This window comes from Capra hircus, chromosome 5 (genome assembly GCF_001704415.2).
Source record: "Capra hircus breed San Clemente chromosome 5, ASM170441v1, whole genome shotgun sequence".
Taxonomy (NCBI): Eukaryota; Metazoa; Chordata; class Mammalia; order Artiodactyla; family Bovidae; genus Capra; species Capra hircus.
Genome location: NC_030812.1, coordinates 102,103,306 through 102,125,464, shown reverse-complemented (window position 1 = coordinate 102,125,464; position 22,159 = coordinate 102,103,306). Strand labels below are relative to the sequence as shown.

The 22,159-nt window shown below is 42.3% G+C and overlaps 1 pseudogene; it reads left to right on the top strand.

The window, feature by feature from the left end:
- LOC108633341 overlaps nucleotides 2,330-22,159 on the top strand; it is a 166,320-nt pseudogene continuing 146,490 nt past the window's right edge.

The window sequence follows — 22,159 nt, the reverse complement described above, 5'->3', positions numbered from 1 at the left end:
GGTTGCAAAGAGTTGGACATGACTTAGCTACTGATCAATATCCACGTAAGAATCTGAAACCCTCATGTGTTGGGCAAGTGCACTGATATAGTGAGTGGACTATGATTTGACCTTGGACTTCTGTTGTAAAAGTTAATTTTTAAGTATTCGGAACTCAGAAGGATAGCGCCCACCAAGGACTATGTAGGGAACTATGTAGAGACTATATAGAATATCTACCTGAGTAGTGGGCCAGCAGTGAGCCCTGGAAAATGTCAGAGGTACAGATTGAAAGGAGCCATCAGCATAGACGTCTCCTCTGCCTGGAAAACTCCAACCCTGCCACTCCTGGGAGAGACAGTAACCTGGACCTGGAGTGGAGTGAGAGAGGGAAGCTTATTTTTTCCTTTTGCTTTTTCAAGAAGGTTGAGTGATTCATAGGAGAACAGATAGACTTCTGGGTGCTATATGGCAATATGGTAAAAAATGTAATATTTCTGAAAAATAATGATTTTCTATTCTGTAAATAAAGTAATTCCTGTTCTGAGTATCAGTTATAAGTAAATAGTCTGGAATGTGGACAAAAGTTATGTTAAACAATTTTTATGGTAACAGGGGATGCATGCTAAGTCACTTCAGTTGTGTCTTATTCTATGTTACCCTGGGGACCATAGCCCACCAGGCTTCTGTCCATGGGATTCTCCAGGCAAGAATACTGGAGTGGATTTCCATGCCCTCCTCTAGGGAATCTTTCTGACCCAGGGATTGAACCCATGTCTCTTGAGTCTCCTGCATTGGTCGGTGAGTTCTTTCAGTTCAGTTCAGTTCAGTCGCTCAATCGTGTCCAACTCTTTGTGACCCCATGAATTGCAGCACGCCAGGCCTCCCTGTCCATCACCAACTCCCAGAGTTCACTCAAACTCACATCCATCGAGTCGGTGATGCCATCCAGCCATCTCATCCTCGGTTGTCCCCTTCTCCTCCTGCCCCCAATCCCTCCCAGCATCAGAGTCTTTTCCAATGAGTCAACTCTTCGCATGAGGTGGCCAAAGTACTGGAGTTTCAGCTTTAGCATCATTCCTTCCAAAGAAATCCCAGGACTGATCTTCAGAATGGACTGGTTGGATCTCTTTGCAGTCCAAGGGACTCTCAAGAGTCTTCTCCAACACCACAGTTCAAAAGCTACCATTAGATTAATTACATAAAAATGAAGATATAGAATTTTCCTTTCCATCTTCCTTCATATCCTTATTCAGTTTTTCTTTTTTCTCTCTGATAATGATTGATAAATTATTACCATTAGTGAAGCTAACTATTAATACAGTAAATCCCTTACATATGAACCTTCAAATTGTGAACTTTGAAAGATGTGGACATGCATTACCATGTCCAGCCACGTAAGGTAGTTCACCTGTCTGTTGAACATTGTCAGGCGCGTGCATCCTCTACAAGCGGTTGTGCTTCTGTGTCCTTTATTGTACCTGTGTAGAGTATAGGCTTCCCTGGTGATCAGTCGTAAAGAGTCTGCCTGACAATCCAGGAGACACATGAGACGAAGTTGCCATCCTTGGGTCGGGAAGGTTGCCTGAAGGGGGAAATGGGACCCACTCCAGTATTCTTGCCTGGAGAATCCCATGGACGGAGGAACCTGGAGGGCCAAAGTCCATGGAGTCTCAAAAGAGCTGGACATGACTGAACACACATGTACGTGATCCAGGACCCAGTCTCCAGATCATTCTGAGAAGGAGGGAAAGACCAACAATTTCATCCCCCTAACTTGATGGTTCCCATCTCTCCCTCTCCACACTCACCTGTGAATTCCCATGCTTTTTTTCTGCTGGCCTGATAATTATTCTTGAGTTTCAAGCCTTCTTGGAGTTCTCTGCTTCCACCCAGAGCTCAGTCCCAGGGAATATCAGTGCCTGATTCCACCAGAGATAGTCTATACAGGCCAACCAATCCCACACCCTGACCCTACCAGATCTCATAGTTTGTGGGGATCGGCCAGGATGATCAGGGGAGAGAGAATCACTCATGCTTTTTGATGCGACTTTTCTACGCCACCCTGGTCATGGCACCTGGTTCTCAGGGACCACAGAAGCAGGAGGTCAAAGGACCTTGTTGCTCATATAAGGAGATTTTGAAGATTCAGAAGCTCATTGGTGTCTGAGCTGCAGAAAGGGGGCAGATGCAGCCTCTGATAGTGCCTGAAATGGTGAAAGGTGTCGCTATTGGCTCTCAGGAGGGAGAGTGTAAGGGGTGGTCTATATAGACCCCCGTTGGCACCCTGACGCCTTCTCACAGGCTGATCCTGCAGCTGGGACTGTGACCTTGAGGACATGGGGTCAGGATGGCTCTGGGCAGACACCTCTCCCAGCGGGGACTCTGTGTCCTCCTCCTCGGCACCGTGGTGGGTGGTCAAGGTAAGAGCTGCCCTCTGTTCTGGGTCCACAGCAGGAAGTGGACCCCTTGGTGAAGGGAAAGGTGTCTGGAGTTCTGGAGCTGAGCCTCAGTGTTTTTGACTAAAAAGGAGCCACGGTGACTGTGAATACTGGTCTGTCTCCTGTGTGGGGTCCACTGGTCATAGTGGCAGATTTTACAGAGCAGTGAGGTTTGGTCTGGACCGAGCTGGGTCAGCTTTGTTCTCAGGGACCTTCTAGGGTCCCAGTGGCTCCCAGTGTGTGGAAGGTCCAGCGACTGAGCTCAGCGTGGACTCTGGGCTGTTCCCACAAGCTCCACGTGCCTGGTGTGTGAGCACTGCCCCTGGGTCCCCGTGTTTCCTGTCTATGCTCCTGTGGGCTCTGTGCTTGTGTGCGCGCTCTCGCGTGTGTGTGTGTGTGAGAGAGTATGTGTATAAGGGTGACTGAAGAGTGTGTGAGGGTGAGTGAGGAGTGTGTGAGGGTGAGTGTGTGTGTGTATGTGTGTGTAAGGGGGGTGGAGCCTGTCTGTGTGAAAGGACCTGGGCTGCTGAGCAGGGACTGTGTCCGTTGGTCTGTGAAGCACACAGGGTCCCACAGGGCTGGGTGTCACGGCCGCTGCATGTAACCAGATCAGAGATATTTTGCACCTGCCTGCCTCTCTCTGGCTCCTCTCCCCCATCCCCTGGGCTCTCCTTTGCTTGTTGAAGTGTCTGCCCAGCACTGGGCTCTGGGAGAGACTCTGCCTGCTGGCCTCGCCTGTCCCCACCAGGTGTCCACTATGGAGCAGAGAAGCCCACAGCCAGGAGAGGGGACCTCTTGTCTGTAGAGATCAGTTAATGTGCAGCCCAGGTGTATAAATTCCCGAATCTCTGCCCTGGTGTCTGTGACATTTCCTGATGCGCTGGGGGCCTGGGATGGTCCTTCCCCCTCCCAGGATCTGCTGTGGCTCTGTAGGGAGCTCTTTCTCTCTCGTGCCCTCTCCTGTCGCTCCCTGGAGCTGGTTTCCCTGAGTGAGAGAATGGCAGGGGTCAGGGACGGGGCTGCGGAGAATCTGGTCTCCAGCCTGGAGGAGGTGGCTCTCAGATGTGGGTGCTGGTCTGCTGAGACTCAGTGCTGCCCTGTCTCGTCTCAGAGCTCACTGGTGTCCCCTAGACCTCAGCCTCCAGCCCACAGCTCTCCTCAGGAAGGCCCCTCTCTTCTTGTATCTGCTCCTTGAGTGCTGAGCAGATGCTCAACAGTCTCCTTCTGAGGACCTCTGGTGGGCAGAGGTGGGTTTTGGTTCCATGAAGAGGAAGATAATGGATGTTCTGATACAAGCTCCCTGCCCTTACTAGGCAAACTGTAGACCATTTCCTCGGTAGCTTTTTAAGAAGCAAGAGTGTTTCACCAAAGCAAGCACTCTTCATTTTCTTTGAAACAATGCCATTTAGAGTTCTCCTACTAAAATTTTAGTCTTTATACAACATTGGACTTGCTCCCTTTAATATGATAGTCTTGGCTTTTCTGAGCATCTGATGATTTCTGAGCTGGGCACATGTTATAGAAGTCTATTGAAATTCATGTTGGATGTAGGCATAAAATTATCCTACAGATGCAATTTATGCCATTAGATACAAAAGCTTAAACTCTTAGTATTAAATAATTTAGTATTAATATATATTATTTTGTAACCTGTTTCTACAATCAGTAATATATTTTGGACATTTTTCTATATCATTACCTATTCTTTTACACACTAAAATGTTTTATTGCAGAATTTAAAAATACAGGATATCATAGAAATACTATTGAAATTTTTAATTGCCTCCAGTTAATTCATTATATGACTGAAATGCAATATACTCACCTAACCATCTCTATTGGAGAAGGCAGTGGCACCCCACTCCAATACTCTTGCCTGGAAAATCCCATGGACGAAGGAGCCTAGTGGGCTGCAGTCCATGGGGTCGCTAAGAGTCGGACACGACCGAGCGACTTCACTTTCACTTTTCACTTTCATGCATTGGAGAAGGAAATGGCAACCCACTCCAGTGTTCTTGCCTGGAGAATCCCAGGGATGGGGGAGCCTGGTGGGCTGCCATCTTTGGGGTCGCACAGAGTCGGACACAACTGAAGCAACTTAGCAGCAGCAGCAACCATCTCTATTGGAAATTTAGTTGTTTTCAGTGTTTTTGCCATTATGAAAAAAGTTGCTCTGTACTTCTTTACATTTAAGTAAGGACCATCCATAATTGTTTCTCTTAATCATATACTAAAAGTGGAGTTTTGATTTGCATTTCTCTAATAATGAGCGATGTTGAGCATCTTTTCACATGTTTATTAGCCATATGTATGTCTTCTTTGGAGAAATGTTTCTTTAAGTCTTCTGCCCACTTTTTGATTCTGTTTTTTTTTTTTTCTGGTATTGTGCTTTATGAGCTGCTTGTATATTTTGGAGATTAGTTCTTTGTCATTGTTTCATTTGCATTATTTTCTCCCATTCTGAGGGTTGTCTTTTCACCTTGCTTATATTAATAGTTTCCTTCACTGTGCAAAAGCTTTTAAGTTTAATTATGCCCCATTTGCTTATTTTTATTTCCATTACTCTAGAAGGTGTGTCATAGAGGATCTTTCTGTGGTTTATGTCAAAAGGTTCTCTGCCTATATTATCCTCTAAGAGTTTATAGTTTCTGGCTTTACATTTAGGTCTTTAATCCATTTTGCGTTTATTTTGTGTATGGTGTTAAGAAGTATTCTAATTTCAGATTTCCCAGCACCATTGCCTCCTTTTTCAAAGATAAGGTGCCCATCAGTTCAGTTCAGTTCAGTCTCTCAGTCGTGTCCGACTCTTTGCAACCCCATGAATCGCAGCACGCCAGGCCTCCCTGTCCATCACCAACTCCCGGAGTTCACTCAGACTCACGTCCATCGAGTCAGTGATGCCATCCAGCCATCTCATTCTCTGTTGTCCCCTTCTCCTCCTGCCCCCAATCCCTCCCAGCATCAGAGTCTTTTCCAATGAGTCAACTCTTCGCATGAGGTGGCCAAAGTACTGGAGTTTCAGCTTTAGCATCATTTCTTCCAAAGAAATCCCAGGGCTGATCTCCTTCAGAATGGACTAGTTGGATCTCCTTGCAGTCCAAGGGACTCTCAAGAGTCTTCTCCAACACCACAGCTCAAAAGCATCAATTTTTCAGCGCTCAGCCTTCTTCACAGTCCAACTCTCACATCCATACATGACCACAGGCAAAACCATAGCCTTGACTGGATGGACCTTAGTCGGCAAAGTAATGTCTCTGCTTTTGAATATGCTATCTAGGTTGGTCATAGCTTTTCTTCCAAGGAGTAAGCGTCTTTTAATTTCATGGCTGCAGTCACCATGTGCAGTGATTTTGGAGCCCCAAAAAATAAAGTCTGACACTGTTTCCACTGTTTCCCCATCTATTTCCCATGAAGTGATGGGACTGGATGCTATGATCTTCGTGGATTTATCTCTGGGCTTTCTGTCTTGTTCCATTGGTCTATAATGAGGTATCATCTCACATTGGTCAGAGTGGCGGTCATCAAAAAGTTCACAAATAATAAATGCTGGAGAGGGTGTGGAGAAAAGGGAGCCCTCTTGGATTGTTGATGGGGATGCAAATGGATACAGCCACTATGGAGAACAGTGTGGAGATGCCATAAGATACCACGAATAAAACTACATTGTGACCCAGCAATCCCACTACTGGGAAAATACTCTGAGAAAACCATAATTGAAAAAGATACATGTACCCCAGTGTTCACTGCAACACTATTTACAATAGCTAGGACATGGAAGCAACCTAGATGTCAATCAACAGATAAATGGATAAAGAAGTTGTGATACGTATACACAAAGGAATATTCCACAGCTATAAAAAGTATGCATGTGTATATGTGATACATATACACAATGGAATATTCCGCAGCTATAAAAAGTCAGTTCTAATGAGGTAGAAGAACATAAAGCTTTCTGTACAAAGTGAAGTAAGTCAGAAAGAAAAAGACAACTATTATATATTAATGAATATATATATGGAATCTAGAAAGATGATATTATTGAACTTATCTACAGGGCAGCAGTGGAGATGCAGACATAGAGAACAGATTTATGGTCACAGTGGTGGAGAGAGAAGGTGGGATTATTTGAGAGAATAACACTGAAACATATTCATTACCATATGTAAAGAAGGTAGCCAGTGAGAATTTGCTGTATGACACAGGGAACCCAAAGCCAGTGCACTGCGACAACCTAGAGGGGTGGGATGGGGAGGGAGGTGGGAGGAAGGTTTAAGAGGGAAGGGATACATGTATACTTATGGTTGATTCATGTTGATGTATGGCAGAAGCCATTACAATATTGTGATTGTTCAGTTGCTCAGTCCTGTCTGATTGTTTGCAACCCCATGGACAGCAGCATGCCTGGCTTCCCTGTCCTTCACTAACTCCCAGAGCTTGCTCAAACTCATGTCTATTGAGTTGGTGATGCCATCCAACCATCTCGTCCTCTGTCGTCCCCTTCTCTTTCTTCCTGCCTTCAATGTTTTCCAACACCAAGGTCTTTTCCAGTGAGTCGGCTCTACATATCAGGTGGTCAAAGTATTGGAGTTTCAGCTTCAGCATCAGTCCTTCCAATGAATGCTCAGGACTGATTTCCTTTAGGATGGACTGGTTGGATCTCCTTGCAGTCCAAGGGACTCTCAAGTGTCTTCTCCAAAACCACAGATCAAAAGCATCAATTCTTCGGTGCTCAGCTTTCTTTATAGTCCAACTCTCATAACCATGAAAATGTTAGCTTCCACATAACCTCACCAACTTTGTCTTCTTATGAAGTTTTAAAATCTTAGCCTGTTTTTATAGCAAAAACTCATGTATATTAACTAATTTAATCCTTTATTTGTGAATTATTTTCTCATGACATTTGTTCTTTTCAACTTGCAATGTTTATCATATTTTCATGACTTTTATGGAAGCTCTTTAGGCTACTAATATCTACTACAACTACACTACCACCTATACTACATTCACTTATATGAACTCATTTGAGTACACAACAGTTCTACAAGGCAGAATATACTTTTTATTCCCTGAAATAGATCACTGAGGCAAAGCAAAGTCACTTGCCCAAGGTGAGTCAGTTATAAGAAGTAGAGGCAAGACTTGAACCCAAATAGTTTTGGTGCATGTCCTTGTCCTTATTGAATTATTCCATTTATAGGCTGAAGATGTTTCTTTCAGTCTATTGTTTCATTTTATCTTTCCCTTGTTTTCAGTTTCATGGGATTTGCTTTTTCTTTTTCTTTTGGCTTGTACTACATGGCACGTGGAATCTTACTGTCTGAACCAGGGATTAAACCTGCACCCCCTGCAGTGGAAGTGCAGAGTCCTAAGAACTGGATACCAGGTAAGTCCTTCATGGAAGTTTCTAACAATATTAATTGCCTATTAAAATTTCCTGTTGGTTGGAATCACTGACTCAATAGACATGAGTCTGAGCAAGCTCCCGGAGATGATGAAGGACAGGGAAGCCTGGTGTGCTGCAGTCCATGGGGTCGCAAGAGTTGGGCATGACTGAGCAACTGTATCATAACAAAAATTTCCTGTATTTGTTTCTACTTTCAGAGCCTTGTTATGAGAGTTCTTTTCCACATCAAGTTTAAGAAAATTATTTTATCCTTACTCTTATAATTTTTGTGAATATATTTAAATATATGTCAATACTAAATAACTGTGTAAGTTATTTTATATATGATGTCAAGTTCTAATTTTATTTTGTCAATATCATACCTAAATTGTTTCTTATTCTTTTCTCATTGATTTTAATGCCACAGAGAAATGCACTAAATCACATCATTTCCACATGTTCTTTTTGGAATTTATTTAGACTTTCATCCACAAATGTTTATTTATTTAAAAAATGGGCTTGTGTGCTCAGATGCTCAGTTGTGTCTGACTCTGTGACCCCATGGACTGTAGCCTGCCTGGCTCCTCTGTTCATGGGATTTCCCAGGCAAGAATTCTGGAGTTGGGTGCCACTTCCTACTTCAGGGTATCTTCCCGGCCCAGGGATAGAACCTGCATCTCTTACATCTCCTGCATTGGCAGGAGGATTCACTCGTGTGGTATGAAATCCATAGCCTTTGCAGTTCCCCAGATGCTGAGGCCCCCGTGGTGATGAATGAAGTTCCCTGGCTCATAAAACTTATAGTCTACTGCCGCCGGGCACCAAAACAAGAATTTATAATAAACTTTGATAACTGCCATCAGTTGGGACATCAGCAGGCTTACTTAATCTAGCTGGGAGAAGCAGAGAAGGTGTCCCTAAAGAGGCAAAATTTAAATGAGGCTATGCATTCTAGAAATGAGTTATTCATTTAGAATTAATAGTAATGACAGTAAGCCTTTATATATAAACTCACATGCATGAATGTTTAGTGTATGTCATGCATATAATTTATGTAAATTGCTTATTTCAAGTATTAAAGGCTGAGAAATATATTCCAAGCTCCCATTACCATTATTTCTCTGTCAATTTTCCCTTACATTCACAAAAGTTTTAGCCTACATCCCAGCTTTATTGGGATATAATCACCATATAATAAGGTATAAGTGTAAGGTGTACGGTGTGATGGTTTGAAATACATATATACATTCTTCAAGGAAGATATACAGGAGGCCAAAAAACAGGTGAAAATATGCTCAACGTCACTGATTATCAGAGAAATGCAAATCAAAACTACAATGAGGTATCACCTCACGCTGGTCAGAACCGCCATCATCAAAAATCTACAAACAATAAATGCTGGAAAGAGTGTGGAGAAATGGGAACTCTCCTACCCTCTTGGTGGCAATGTAAATCGGTGCAACCACTATGAAGAACAGTATGGAGATGCCTTTACAAACTAAGAATAGGACTACCAACTGGTCTGGCAGTCCCACTCCTGGTCATGTATCCAGAAAAAACCATAATCTGAAAGTATACACGCACCTTGGTGTTTATTGCAGCACTATTTACAGAGGCAAGACATGGAAGCAAGCTAAATGTCAATCAACAGAGAAATGGATAAAGAAGATGTGATATTATACAATGGAATATTACTCACTATAAAAAGAATGAAATATTGCCATTTGCTGCAACTTGGGTGTAGGAGATTATCTTACCAAGTGAAGTAAATCAGACAGAGAAAGATGAATGTCACATATATACAATGGTACATTACTCAGCCACAAATAGGAGTGAAATTGGGTCATTTGTAGAGATGTAGATGGATCCAGAGACTGTCATACAGGTGAAGTAAGTCAAAAAGAAAAATGAATATCATGTATTAAAACATACACATGGAATCTAGAAAAATGGAATAGATGATCTTATTTGTAAAACAAAAACAGAGACACAGACATAGCGTGGACACTGGGGTTGGGGGAGAAGGGGCTGGGATGAACTGGGAGATTGGGATCGACATATATACACTATTGGTACTCTGTATAAAATCCATAACTAATGAGAACCTACTCAGGGAACTCTACTCAGTCCTCTGTGGTGATCTAAATAAGAAGGAAATCCAAAGAAGAAGGGATATATGACCCTGTATGCGAGACAGCAAAAGAGACACAGATGTATAGAATGGACTTTTGGAGTCTGAGGGAGAGGGAGAGGGTGGGATGATTTGGGAGAATGGCATTGAAACCTGTATACTATCATGTAAGAAACGAAGTGCCAGTCTATGTTCGATACAGGATACAGGATGCTTGCAGCTGGTGCATGGGGATGATCCAGAGAGATGATATGGGGTGGGAGGTGGGAGGGGGATTCAGGATTGGGAGCTTGTATACACCCGTGGTGGATTCATGTCAATGTATGGCAAAACCAATACAGTATTGTAAAGTAAAATAAACTAAAAATTTAAAAAAATACACTAAAAAAAAGAAGGGATATATGTATACATATGGCTGATTCCTTTGCTGTACAGTAGAAACACAACATTGAAAAGCAACTATACTCCCATTAAAATTAATTTTAAAAACATACAAATGAACTTATTTACAAAATAGAAACAGACTTATAGGTACCAAAAACAAACTTACAGTTACCAAAGGGGAGACACCGGGAGTAGGGGAGAGACATAAATCAGGAGTCTGGGATTAACACACACACACCCTGCTACATGTAAGACAGATAACGTGCATGAACCTACTGTATAACACAGGGAGCTCTGATCAGGATTCTGTGATAATCTATACAAGAAAAGAATCTAAAAAAGAATGAATATGCATATATATAAACAAATCACTGTGCTGTATACCTGAAACTAGCACAACATTGTAAATCAACTATACTCAAGTAAAATTAAAATATTAAAAAAGAATATATATATTATGGACTGATTACCACAATTAAGTTTACTAATACATCTATCACATCATATAATTATTTTTTCTGTGTGTGTGTTATGAGTACTTTTAAGGTTGAGTTTGTTAGTAATGATCACGAACACAATCCAATATTATCAGCTAGTCACACGTACATTCCAGCCCCAAAGCTTATTCATGTTATAAGTAGAAGTTAGTACCACTTGATGATCATCATTCATTCCTCCCACCCTCATTCCTGCCTAGGCAACTGCCAATTTACCCTCTGTTTCTATGAATTTAGTTTCTTTTAGATTCCACATATAAATGAGATCAAAGAATGTTTTCCTTATTTCATTTAGCCTCCTGCCCTCCTACATTAGTTATATGTTGCTTCAGATTATTGCAAAACTTGGCAGCTGAAAGCGGAAAACCTCTAGCATCACATGATTTCTGTGGGCAGGAATTGACATGACTTACCCGGGTCTCTGACACACGATGTCTCACAAGGTGCAATCATCTGAAGTTTCAACCACTCAAACCAACTCACCTGGATGTCAGCAACGTTCAGACCTTGATGGACTGTTTAACTGAGAGCCTCAGTCCCTTGTTGGCTGTTGGTTAGAGGCCTGCCTCAGGTCCTCGTCATGCAGGTCTCTCCATAATTAGGTCATACCATGGCAACTGGCTTCAACAGAGCAAGACAGAGAGCAAGACAGGTAGCAAGGGGGAAACCAGAGTCGTCTTGAATCCTAATCTCTCAAGTGACAGTGTTTTTGTTGTTCAGTCACTAAGTCGTGTCCAACTCTTTGGGATCCCATGGAGTGCAGCCCATCAGGCTCTTCTGTCCATGGAGTTCTCCAGGCAAGAATACTGGAGTGAGTTGCCAATTCCTTCTCCAGGGGATTGTCCCAGATCAGGGATTGAAACCCTATCTCCTACATTGATTGGTACACAGATTTTTTTTTTTTTTTTTAGACATTGAGCTGCCAGGCAAGCCCTTTAAGTAACATAGCTTTTGTCAAATTTCATTCGTTAAATGCATGTTACTAGGTACATTCGAGTGTGGCAATTACACAAGGACGTGAACACAGGTGGCAGGAATACCTGGGACACTGTAGAGCCTGTTCCCCAGCCCTCTGTTTCTGAGCTGGATGAGATGCTCCCTATGGACAGGGAAGGAGAGGGAGGGTTCTTCCCTGGATCCTGGGCTACGAGCTGTATTTGAGATGGGGAAGCTGTGCCCTAGTAGCCTTGGGCACATCTACAGGGAGGGCAGCATCCAGAGTCTCTGAAGGCCTGTCCTCGGTGGTGTCCCTGGAGCTGGTTCTACAGGCTCCTGAGAAATACCTGGTACCTCCCGTCCTGCTCCATGTTCAGTGATGGCACACTGAGAGTGAAAGGTTGTTGTTGAATTACGACGCCGGGATTCTGCCCCCCAGAGGAGAAGAATTCAGTCCGGGAGCCAAGAATCCCGGCGTCGTAATTCAACAACAACCTTTCATTTTAGGGGCTTGTCCGGGATCCTTCAGGATAAGGTAAGGATGCTTGGAGCTCTAGTTCTTTGTTCTCTTAGCGAACATGTTTTCTGCTGTGCTTTACTAACTCTACGGTGTGCTTGTGTGAATGAATGACATGCCCTGCGTGAAGCAAGTGAGGAGACTTGCTCTGCGGTTCCACGGTGATCTCATACGGCTTATGGCAGAAACCTGTCGGGGGTTTATACTGACCTGCCAATGCCAAGAGGCACCCAATGACTCCTTTGGGAACCGACCAGAAATGGGCAAAGCGTGTGGACCAAACTCTCCTTTCTCGGTCAAACTTTTCAGTCTCTTTGACCATTTCATAACTAAGTTGGCCTAAAGCTCAACATTCAGAAAACAAAGATCATGGCATCCAGTCCCATCACTTCATGGGAAATAGATGGGGAAACAGTGGAAACAGTGTCAGACTTTATTTTTTTTGGGGCTCCAGAATCACTGCAGATGGTGACTGCAGCCATGAAATTAAAAGATGCTTACTCCTTGGAAGAAAATTTATGACCAACCTAGATAGCATATTCAAAAGCAGAGACATTACTTTGCTGACTAAGGTCCGTCTAGTCAAGGCTATGGTTTATCCAGTGGTCATGTATGGATGTGAGAGTTGGACTGTGAAGAAGGCTGAGCGCTGAAGAATTGATGCTTTTGAACTGTGGTGTTGGAGAAGACTCTTGAGAGTCCCTTGGACTGCAAGGAGATCCAACCAGTCCATTCTGAAGGAGATCAACCCTGGGATTTCTTTGGAAGAAATGATGCTAAAGCTGAAACTCCAGTACTTTGGCCACCTCATGCGAAAAGTTGACTCATTGAAAAAGACTCTGATGCTGGGAGGGATTGGGGGCGGGAGGAGAAGGGGACAACCGAGGATGAGATGGCTGGATGGCATCACGGACTCGACGAACGTGAGTCTGAATGAACTCCGGGAGTTGGTGATGGACAGGGAGGCCTGGTGTGCTGTGATTCATGGGGTTGCAGAGAGTCGAACATGACTGAGTTACTGAACTGAACTGAACCTAATCTATCAGATCATAGACTTTCAAGGGACTTGTGATCTATACTGTTACTGTGTACCGTGGCTTAGGTCCCAAACTTGGATTGGTGGTCAAGAAAGCGCCTAGCCTCACTAGGAATCGAAAGTTCAGAAGCTAGATGGAGCTCTAGCCCCAAGAACATCCCGGACGAGCCCCCAAGATGAAAGGTTGTTGTTGAATTACGACGCCAGGATTCTTGGCCCCCGGAGGAGAAGAATTCAATCCGGGGCCACAGACGAGGCTTGATCGTTCAGAGCTTTTGTGTAACAAAGTTTTATTAAAGTATAAAGGAGATAGAGAAAGCTTCTGACATAGGCATCAGAAGGGGGCAGAAAGAGTACCCCCGTGCTAGTCTTTAGCTGGATGTCATATGGTCACCAGCAGTCTGTTAATGAAAGAAAGGAATGTCTCAAAACGTAGAATGGCACCAGGCCCCTCACCCATAGGATGTATTTTGGGATAACCTTGGCTCCAAATGGTTCATCTTGGGCCATAAAAGGATTAACTTGAATCTTGAAGAAGGGCAGAGCACCATACAAATAGTGTCGTTTACATAGATTAGAGCAACGATATCGGAGTATAACATACTGGTTTATCAAGTAGGTTCTGAGCCCAAAAGGCGGAGCCGACTTGAAGGCAGAGTTTGGGGTAAATGCATGGTACATTAGCATAGCTTAAGATAAACATTTCCATAAGAAAAAGGCAATGGTTAACTTCAAGTGAAACCAGGTGTCATTTTGGCAACACAGAATTTTAAGAGAAACCTCCTTTTAAATTTGTATAGAGAAGGAAAAAAATATCGCTAGTTTGTTTCTTCCTGCCACTTAAGGGAGATAAAAATGTCTGACACTTGCAGGCTATTTCCTCCATTTGGAGACCCCTGGCCTTCCTGCCTGTTACCCTCTCAAGAGCTTAGAGTTGGCCATTGTAGGAATATTTGTACCACAGAAGTCAAGAAATGCTATTCACAGGAATTTTTTCCTCTCGAACAACTCATTTTTAAATACTTATCAGCACACCACTACATGGTCTACTAAAGTCTCTCCCATGTCCTGTGTCTGTGTCTCTCTAGAAATTCTGGAGCTGAGGTTAAAGGATGGAGCCCACAGCTGTGAGGGGAGAGTGGAAGTGAAGCACCAAGGAGAATGGGGCACTGTGTATGTTCAGTACTGGTTTCTGGAGGATGCAAATATGTTGTGCAGACACTTGGAATGTGGAGTTGCTACTGATGCTCCCAGAGGGTCTTATTTTGGACCAAGACTTGGCACTATTTGGTATTTCTATCTTTCCTGCAACAGGACAGAGCCTGAATCAGCTTTGAGTATCAATAACTGTGTTCAACATTGATTTTAAAAACTATACTCATATCTTGTCTCATGACCAGGATATTGGAGCAGTCTGCTCAGGTAAGCCCTGTCTGGTCTGGGAGGGGATATCCAGCAGGAAAGACCTCGGTCTCATTCCCAGAATGATCATGGGAAAACCAGATCACAGACTTTAGAGTGTCCTTGGGGGAAGACTCTGGGCACGGTGGTTCCTGGATCGTGAGGTCCTCAAGAGAGTGAAAGGGCCTGCTTGGCCCTGGACAGTACAGGCTTCAGACCCGTGGACAGTTGGACTCCTCACATCTCTATGATGTGTCGTAAGAGGCAGGGAGGTGAAGTCAAATGTTACAAAGAAGTACAACCGCTGAATTGTACTTTTACATAAAAGTATGATGAATAAGTTTCATCTTGGTAACTGCTTTTTATTCTTTTGGGATGACCAGTCAGGCTTGGCCACAAGAGAGGACGTAAGAGAGGGGCAGGCACACATAGTTTGGTATGCTCTCTGGTCTTAGAGAAACAGGGTCACCAAAGGAACGAGGGAACCATATCAGGGAGGCTGCAAGAGAGCTGTCTCAAGAAAGCACGGAGAGCCAAAAGAAAGAGTCACACAAACAAGTGACAAGTGACAACACTGGGGTCAGGGTGCAGTTACACAAGGAAAAGGCACGAGGGTATTTCACTGGTTCACTTGAATGTCACTAGATCACATTCAGGCCAGAAGGAAGATTTGTGGCAGCAGCTAGAGTCATCTTACAGGTGCACCTGGGTGGGGAGCTCACACCCCATTAATGGGGGTGTTGGCACAACAGGGAAACATGACTAGCAAAACACGTACTAAGGGCAGCGGGGCTGAGAGGCCCTGAATGACTCATGAGATGTGTTCAGGGCTAAGTGTGTTTGACCTGTGTCAGGGTGGAGGCAGTGAAGACAGCAGTGAAACTAGGGTTTGAGGAGTCATCACAGTATCTCCCTGAGATGTTTCCAGTTGTTACCACAATGGTGGAAGAGACACCATAGACATTATTCCCATTAGACCAGGTGGACTAGAGGAAAATCAGGTTTCACAGTGAATTCCTAATGTAGGTGGTTGAGTCTTTGAAAATGGTCAGCCATCTGGTGGGTGGGACAGGGGGAGCCCTGAGAACATCTGCAGTAGGTTTCTAGCAGCTCGTAGCCAATCAGCTCTTTGGGGGATGATCTCTGCAAAAGTGATTTTTCCAGTCTCACCCTCAGCAGATCTTTGATGATACTTGTTGAGACCCCCTAAGAAAAGAATTATTTTCATTTTTAAGTTACTTTGAAGTATGGATGACATACAACTTGAAACTTAGGGAGGTAAGTATACATCTGTGAAATTATTACCATGATGTGCGCATAAACCTATTTATCACTGCAAATATTTTCTTCTGTTATTATTATTATTATTATTATTATTTTAAGATTTAAAATGTTTTATTTTTTATTTTTTTAAATTTTAAAGTCTTTAATTCTTACATGCGTTCCCAAACTGTTATTATTATTAAAAATAATTATTTTCAAGGGGCATTTGAAATTCAGAAGGAAAATTTTCTTTTAAGAAAACCTGTTTTCTCACATTTCAAGTAACATTCTTTATTGTCACAATGCCCTAATCATGATTCCAACTGCAGGCAAACTGGTGGAAACACTATAGCAGTCTCTGCTTTATTTTGATTAATCAGCTTGTAAATGAAAATGGAGTGTGCAATGTTTGAACTTTGTGAGATATTGAAGCTTTATGCCGAGTCCGAGTCCCCAAAACTGAGAGAATAAGCATCCACAGCAATGCAAAAGCATAAAGGGGTTTATTACCAGCTCGAGCCAGGACCCATGTTTCATCCAGCACAGTGGAATCAGACAAAGGCCCGGAGCTCTGAATCACATATACTTTTATACAGATGGTTCTTTGTTTCTGTAACAGCATAGCTGATTGGTTAAACCGTACGCACGTGCTCGGGACTTTTAAACCTCACATCCCTATCCGGATTGGCTCAGGTCTGGCACGGGCGGGGGTCTACGGGGATTTTTTCTGATTGGTCGAGCTACACTGCCTGTGGGAATTCCCAGAGCCTCAGCTTTTCTCAGGCCTAGCCTGCCCCTTAGAGCCTGTCCTGGCTTCAGTTTGGTCCTAACAGAAGCCTCTAATATTATTATTTTAAGAAAAATGATGCCTTGATGGGCTTCCCAGGTGGCGCTAGTGGTAAAGAATCTGCCTGCCAATGCAGGAGACATAAGAGATGTGGGTTCGATCCCTGGGTCAGGAAGATCCCCTGGAGCAGGAAATGGCAACCCACTCCAGTATTCTTGTGTGGAGAATCCCATGGACGCAGGAGCCTGGTGGGCTACAGTCCATGGGGTCTCAAAGAGTTGGACATGACTGAAGAGGCTTAGCATGCAGGCATGTAATGTCTAGATATTAATTTCTGGTTAAGATACATTTGAAAATTAAAAGGATGTTCTGGCATTTAAACCTTGATAACAGTTTTTACTCCCTAACACTGCTTTACTTTAGGCTTTCACGTACTTATGAACTGGTTTTTTTTTTTTTCCTCTCTCTGCTAATCTCTTCATCAGTTTTCTCTCTCTGGTCTATCCCTTCTATATTTTCAGGAACATGTCTTAGTGATGTTTGAGTGGAGGTAGGCCAAAGTGGAAGAAGAGAATAGCATGTCTGTTCAATTCTCTAATTGAAACTGAAGTCTTGGAGTTTCTTCTTCTTCTCAATTTTAGGAAAGTGGATGTGAAGGAGAGTTTCATCCCCTTTACTGGATTTTTGGAGGTGAAGTACTATGTTTAGGAGAAATCCAGAGCAGAAACATGACCTGAGAAGGATGTAGAGGGGCTTGCATGAAATACAGAGAGGACTTCAAGAGGTTCAGAGAAAATTTGGGAGGGGCTTCACAAACTGAGGACTGTGGTGCTGAAGTGCAAAATGGTGAGGAGATGAAGACGCAAGGATTGCAGGAAAGGAGGTTGGGAATCAACATCCAGGTCAACTCCCACATTCACCACAGCCTCCGTGTTACACTTCCCTTCTGCTCTCATTCCTTCCTGCCCTCCCTGCCTTTATTTTGATGTGGGAGTCGTTTCTGAGCTCCATGAAAGAGCTGGCATTTCGAGGCTGCAATTTGCTTTGTGAGACGTTTCTGTAGTAAGGATTCTATTTCTTTAACAAATACAGGCCTGCTCAGATTTTCCAATTTTTGTGCCATCAAATTTTGGTAGTTGTATTTTCAAGTAGTTTTTAAGGACTCAGACCAATTTTCAAATTGGGATAAAATTTTGTTTATATCTCATATCTTTTAAATATTGGTAAGATCTATAAGGGTTTCCCTGCTGGCTCAGCCAATAAAGAATCTGCCTGCACTGCTGGAGACCTGGCTTCGATTCCTGGTTTGGGAAGATTCCCTGGAGAATGGAATGGCAATCCACTCCAGTATTCTTGCTTGGGAAATCTTATGGATAGAGGAGTCTGGCAGGCTATAGTCCAAGGGATCACAAAGAGTTGGACACGACTGGGTGACTAACACTTCAAATTCAAAGGTCTATAATGTTAACCCCTCTTTCATTTATGATGGCATTAAATTTGTGTATTCTCTCCTTTTTTTGTCTTGACTGATTTTTTTTTTTTTGCTAGAGGATTATCAGTTTTATTATCCTTTCAAAAAGAATTACCATTTGACTTTATTTTTTGTGTATGCTTCCTATTTCATTGATTTTTGTTGGTTTTTACTCTTCTCTTTTGTTTTGATTTCCTGTATTTTTATAGATTCTTGAGATGGGATCTTAGATCATTTGCTCTCAGTTTTATTTTCTATTATAACATAGGTATCAAGGAAGCATCAAAGGTACAAATTTTCTTTTAAACACCATATCAGCTGCATCACACTGATTTTGAAGCTACATAATTTCTTTTGTATTTTGTCATCGTGAAATGTTCCTTTTTCTCTCTGAATATATTCTTCGTTCTATAGTCTTACTTTGTACAATATTAACATAGATAGTATAGTTTTCTCTGATCAGTGTTTGCATGGTGTATCTTTTTTGACCTCTACAATATGTTTCTGTGTTTATGTTTGTTTTTGTATACAGTTTATGATTTTTTCTTATTTTTGTCTAGTCTGATTATCTTGCTTTTATTTGGAATGTTTAAATTATTTAAATTTAATACAATCATTTATATAGTTGGGTTTAAGTTTACTAACTTGCTGTTTGTTTTATGTTTTCTTTGTTCCTATTTTAATCTTTAATTGGATGGTTTTAATATTTTATTTTATGCACTTTATTGGTGCATTAGCTATGCTTCTTTTTTCAGAGTTTACCATAATTTTGAAATTATTTCTCTTTAATCACATTTTTCTTTAAATTATATCATGTTTCTTATTATATAATGTAAGACCTTGTTATAGTATACTTCTATTTCCCTGTTCTTATTATTTGTGCTACTATTGTCACACATCCTACTTGTAAATATATTATGAATTTTGTAATATAAGGCAGTTGTTTTTGTCTTAAATATTCTAGTCTTTTAAAAATGAGAAAAAGATTTTCAAATATTTACTTGCAGAATTATCATTTAGAACCATTCTTGTAGCTTTGGGGAGATCCAAATTTTCTTCTATGTTTAATTTCATTTAACTTTTAGACTGTTAGATAACATTTTTGTGTAGTATAAGTCTGGTGGCCTCAAATTCTATCATCTTTTATTCATCTGAAAATACTTTTTCATTCAGTTTTGAAAGTTATTTTCAAAAGTGTTTGAATTCTAAGTTAATATTCCCCGCCGCCCCCACCCCCATACTTTAAAGATGTTTTTGCATTGTTGTTTGGCTTGCATTACTTCAAACAAGAAGTCAGTAATACTTAAATTTTTTCCCTTGTACATAGTATGTCAATTTTTCCTGACTACTTTTAAGATTTGTTTTTGTTTATGAGTGGGTTTCAGCAGTATATTATCAAGTGCCCTAGGTGGTTTTGTTTACGTTCTTCTTGCCTGAGGTTTGTTTAGCCTCTAGGATCAGTGGGTTTTGTTATGCCCAGTGTCCGAGTCCCCAAAACTGAGAGAATAAGACATCCACAGCAATGCAAAAGCATAAAGGGGTTTATTGCTAGCTCGAGCTAGGGCTCAAGTCTCATCCAGCGCAGTGGAGTCTTGACGAGAGCCCCGAGCTCTGAATCACATCTACTTTTATACAGATGGTTCTTTGTTCCTGTAAGAGCATAGCTGATTGGTTAAACTGTATGCTTGCGTGGGACTTTTAAACCTCGCATCCCTATCTGGATTGGCTCAGGTCTGGCGTGGGCGGGGGGCTATGGGGATTTTTTTCTGATTGGTCGAGCTACACTGCCTGCGGGAGTTCCCAGTGCCTCAGCTTTCCTGGAGACTAAACCTCAGGCCTAGCCTGCCCCTTAGAGCCTGTCCTGGCTTCAGTTTGGTCCTAACATTCCCCCCTGTCTTCAGCTACATAGAGGAATCTTCCTCTTTATTTTGGGGCAGGGCCTGATACTGTTGCCTCAGTACCATCAGTTGGACGGTATTGACATGGTCTTTTACAAAGGCAACAAGCTTAGTTATTATGCATGGACCAAAAGTAAGTATTAATAGTAGCACTATTAGAGGGCCCACCAGGGTGGAAATTAGCGTTGTTAACCACAGGGACTGTTGGAACCAGGACTCAAATCAATTTTGAGACATTTTTCTTTCTTTCTTTTTTTTTTTTTTTTTTTTTTTTTCTGATTTAGCCCTTCTCTTATCTTGGCCAGGGACTCCCTGATTACCCCTGAGTGATTCACATAAAAACAACATTCTTCCTCTAACACAGCACATAGGCCCCCTGAGAGACTTCATACTCAAGATACTTTTTGGGAATTGGGGCGGAGGTCTCTTTCTTCTGCAACTTCTTTCTGCTGTGCACAGGCGTAGGCCTGCCTAGCAGAGCAGAAGTCTCTCTATCTGCTCTAAGTTGGGGTTTTCCACATCTGAAACCAGTTTCTACCCTTGTAGTTGCAGCAATTTAGTTGGCCCCTCTCAGAGATGAAATAGACAAGGGGCAAACAAGAGACCTAACAGGATGGTCATCTCTGGCCCCCAGAAACAGAAGGCAATATTTGGGGTGAGGGTTTGTGACCCCTTCTGATTGGCTGGTGGTTAGGCAACAGAGCAGTGCTCCAAAAATCTTGTGTTCAGTCTGAAGTTACCATCTTCCACCTGGGTGGGGGCTTATGCATATTTCTTTGAGTAGGAATCAGGACTCTGTCTGGAGGCTGTACCAATCTTTGATAGTTTTTGTTTTTGTATCCCCTCCCTTCCCTGATTAGCAATTGTTTGAATCCATGCTTTGGAATTCAGGGAAGGCCAAGGAGGCTGAACAAAGTCTATATCCTACAGATAAGAAATGGAGAACACAGAGCAGATCTGTACTCCAGAGCCCCACAGAGTCCTGCTCAGTTTTAATTTTAGGGAACTAGGCAACAATGACTATGATAACTTCCTGTCAAAATGGGGCATAGGACTGCCCCAGCTTGGAGCAATACAAGCTCTAATCTGAAAGTACACCCATAGTATCACTTAGTTATTTTCCAGGATATCTGAACTGTAGCTACTCTATTTTGACTTTTAATTGTAAACTATTTCTTAATAGCCAAAGCAGATTTCACCGTTAATGATGTCAGTGTTTCTCTAGATATGAGAAGATGCAAGAATTAGGACTCATAAACTCTTCTCCTGAAAAGATCTAACTATCTGACGGCCTGTTCTGCCAGTTTTTCCCAGAGCGCAGAGTGCCTCATTCCTGATTTTCACCCTGAACTCCTTTCAGGGGCGTTGAAAGTCAGCAGTTGCAGCGGCCATGATTTAATCTTTGTAGATGCAGATGGCGAGTGTCAGTCTTCAGTTGGCAGAGCCCCTTTTTGCTCATAAACTTGACCATGATTATGAGGGGGGGCACTTCATGACCATTTTATCCCATGGTGCTGAGAATGTCCATTCTCAGGTTTGGCAAAGATTCTGTTGACAGGCCACTCAATGTGCTGGTACCGGACTAGGCCATGAAACAGTATCCAAAATTCTCTGGACCACCTGTCTTATTAGCTTCTTGGTCCAGGAAAATATTCCCTCTTGTTGCTTCTTGCCATATCTAGAGTTACACTGTTACCATCATCGATCTCATATGCGACTATATATTATTCTATTAGAGGCCTCACACACATATTGGACAGTGTAAGAAACAGCAATTTTGTAAGACAGGGGAAATACAAATAACATAGCCAGCAGTATTAGTAAAGTTACAAGTAAGACTTATGTTAAGAACTTCCATTAGACGTAGCCCAGTATATCTTCAGGTCATCTGACTTAGTCTGTCCTGTAGAATCTTTATCTTCCAGGGAAATTATATATTGGCACCATCTATAAGGAACATAGCCCAGTTTTCTAGTGTTACTAGACTGATTATCTTTAGTATGATTTATTTATTTATTTATTTATTCCAACAGAG